At 31.8% G+C, this 3,562-nt stretch overlaps 1 long non-coding RNA gene across 3 annotated transcripts; it reads right to left on the bottom strand.

Annotated features, from left to right (window-relative positions):
- Nucleotides 1–454: 454 nt before the first annotated feature.
- LOC112101205 lies at nt 455–3,208 on the bottom strand. 3 transcript variants are annotated; one of them, XR_002907316.1, is made up of 3 exons: nt 3,115–3,208; nt 1,260–2,218; nt 455–626 (listed from the first exon to the last, which is right to left on the bottom strand). It is a non-coding gene; the product is annotated as an uncharacterized LOC112101205 (long non-coding RNA). The 3 variants fall into 3 exon arrangements; XR_002907317.1 differs by lacking the exon at nt 455–626 and adding an exon at nt 633–1,179; XR_002907314.1 differs by lacking the exon at nt 455–626 and having other exon boundaries at nt 633–1,449; nt 2,074–2,218.
- Nucleotides 3,209–3,562: the final 354 nt, after the last annotated feature.

Raw genomic sequence — 3,562 nt, 5'->3', positions numbered from 1 at the left:
GGTTCGTTTCGATTTTGGTTCCCACTCTTAAGACCCGATCGGTTTTGGTTCGGTTCGGAGCCCGAACCAAACCGGATATGCCCACCCGTAATAAGTTCAACCAAGTTTTGCCTTTGGAAATGGCCTTAACTACCCTCGGAAACATTACTATTCCAACCATAATTTAACCTAAAGAATTACAAGATACTTCTTTTTTTCTTCAATGGCCCACATAATTTATTTATTTAATATTATTATTCCAAAACTTTTTTTTTTGGAATAATTGTATTACCAATGCAACATAATCAACAAAATAGTGATAGTGACACACAAAATACATTAAATGTACCTTCTTTAATTTCAAAGATTGATAGAAATCACATCCACCAATAAGAAGTACGACAACAGATCAATTTTAATAGTATATATATTTTTTGGTTTTTTTTTTTTGTTTGGGGGGGGGGGGGGGGGGGGGGGGGGCCAAGAATCCCATATGTGTACACAAAATGATCTCGTGTCTTGAATTTCACAAGCATCTTCCACTTAATCACAAGTGCAATACTCTATAAAACTAAAATCATCCCATATGTGTACACAAAATCATCTTCTCCACCCCCATCATCATTTTCGTCCTACAAAGCAGTATCCTACATGAACGAAAAACTTTTTAACCATTAAATTATCAAATGAGTAACAGGTATAACAAAAAATTCTATATTATATTTGAACAATCACTTTGTATAAAACTAAGCATAAGTACTATAACCAATATCTGCTTAAGAAGCCTAACAAAATATGAGACTTCAGCAAAGGATAATAATCATAAGTGCAATACTCTGTGTACATAAGCAAATATGCTATATTTGGAGTCACCAGCAAGACTAAGGCCCTAAATTAGCAAATATTTACTAACCTATAAATTTGGACATAAGTCCCCCATACAAGTTGTAAAAAAATGCAACAGCACCATCAGAAGATTTACGCTCTTGCAATAAATCTGATCTATCAGTAACAAAACCCTATTATGGTCAGTTTCTATAGATTTTGAAAGTGGAAAAAAAAATTATCAAAAAAGGTGAAAAAATTATTTTAAAAAAAGCTTCAATGTAGAATGAAAATTAATAATTTGTCTCATGCACTTGACTTTCCAAGCTCAAGGTTCATTATTCTTTTCAACTTCTTCACTTCCTTCTTCAAAAACTATTACACAATCATGAATATAAACAATCAGTATGCAACAATTGCATCTAAATGACCCATCTTTTTCTCAAAGTTATTACCTGAATTGCATACTCTTTAGATTCAAGGGACTGACATGTACACTTAGAGGAGGCAGCAAACAATTTTCAAGCAGATGTATATTGCTATACGAACCACTTCACATCCCAAATAGAAGCAATTTGAAAAGCAAAAAAGAAATAGAGCACTGTCTTCCACCACCATCGGCTGCCTAAATGGGTTTCATTGAATCTACAAGTCATAGGCTTTCAATTAAGATATGATCAATGAATAAATGAGAAAATGAATCCTATCAATAGAAAATAAGTCACGAAAAATTCAAGTTGTAAAATTATGCAGATATTAGATTTCCAAGATGATATAATAATTCAAGAATATATGCAAAGAATTAGGAATGCCAATGTCAATGGTCTCAATATAAAATACAAACTAAGCTGCCCAAAAACGAGAGAGAGGATGAAGAAGTGAATGAATACTAATGTTTCATTTCTCCTTCTACAAACAAAGTTTTGCTTTGTCAGAAGGTATAAGTATTTTTGAATCTTTGAAACTTTAAAAATAATTTTTCTTATGCAAACTCGCTGCCAGCTGAAGAGCAAATGATATAATAATTCAATAATATATGCAAAGCATAAATATCAACAGCGTCAATTATCATAACTAACAAATTTGTTTTGACGAATACCACTTGATATTCAAGAGTAATATGCATAAGAAACCCCTAGACTCAAATCAAATAATGCCACTTGATATTCAAATGTGGAGCAGCATATATATATATATATATTAGAACTTTGCAAAGCAAGTAGACACCATAGTTACGTATATGACTACAACTTTATTAGAAGGTGACACCTGCAAAGCTTGTATTGAGAAAGCTTGGAAGCATCAGCCCCCAGCTCCAGAGATCCTACAACCTGATTCGAATATACTGTCAAATACCTGCAACTCTATTCGGAGGTGCTCTCACAATATTCCCATTTTATAAAACTTTGGCATCCTAAACACAATTACACAACCAAGAAACACAGATGACAAAATGAGAATAACTGAAGATAAGATATGGTAAAAGAAACTCAGATAGATAAAAAATCCAATTGCAAGATGCAAGTACAGTAGTTCAATTACATCTTGCTGTACTCTTTTCCCCACTTTTGAAATATCTAATCAAGCCACGATATAATACCCCTGGATTTCCTTTGAATGTTCCTAAACATTATCTTCAATACCTAAAGAAAATTGACTTTCTACAATAGTATTTTCCAATCATATTAAGATGTTTTAATCAAATAAAGCAAATAGGTGAAAACTCGATTAACCAAACAAGCATGGTTGTGCACTCTATGCTCCTAAATCAAGAAAAATACTGATACTATTATATTAGGCTAATTGAAGGGGGGGAAAAAAAACCCTTTGAAAAGCTTAAAGACTTTAGTCTGAATGCTAAATCCTTGCTTAATACACTCATTAATCCTAAATTAATTACACATTAACTGCACCAGAGTTATCACAAAGACAACTTAATTACAGAATCATGTTAACGAATCAAGTAATTACCTATTAAATTTTAAGGGACTTGGTGAAATTCAAGTCATTAAAGCCTAGAAAGTAAGACTTTAATAAAATTGAAATGCATGAAACGAAAGCAAAACAATCGAAAGATGAACGAAAATTACAGGTATCGAATCTAGATCAAGAGATGCCTACAAAGAATTGATGATTTGACTCGGAAAGACACGGAAGATGCATAAAATTGTGAATCTACAACTCTAAAACCCTAGAAAATTTATGAAGTTAAAGCAAAATCATGAAGAGGGAGATGGATTGGAGAAAGTATAGGAAAAGCTAAAAGGAATTAAAAATTTTCCAGCTAAGAATTCTGAGAAGTAAGTTTACCTTGAGGTGCTTCTACGCGAACGAGATACTGAAAGTGAGAGAGCGGCAGACGCCGGGATGAAGAGTAGCGTCTCCCCTTTGTTCTTTTGAATTTTCTTTTAATTAATTTGTATAAATTAAAATGTCTTATTGAATTTATGGGCTTTATTTACAACGAAAGGGTTGGGCTTAATTTTAACTGGCTTTGGTACTTTTGTATGAACAAATAATATTTTATTTATAATTTTTTTATATTTATAGGATTTATTTTAAAAACAAAAGGACTTAGTAAATACAACAACCAAGGCTGTAACTCAGAATTTAAAGATGATTTTTTTTGGGGAGTTTAAAAATTTTACTTTAATTTAGTATTATATTTCCTACCACAAATTCAATGTTATCAAAGGTAAATTACCCAAAACTTTATTATTTTTTTAATAATTTTCTGACAACTCCTTTATGCTCTTGA

Source organism: Citrus clementina, unplaced genomic scaffold (assembly GCF_000493195.1).
Source record: "Citrus clementina cultivar Clemenules unplaced genomic scaffold, Citrus_clementina_v1.0 scaffold_9, whole genome shotgun sequence".
Taxonomy (NCBI): Eukaryota; Viridiplantae; Streptophyta; class Magnoliopsida; order Sapindales; family Rutaceae; genus Citrus; species Citrus x clementina.
This window is presented reverse-complemented; position numbering and strand designations above follow the sequence as displayed.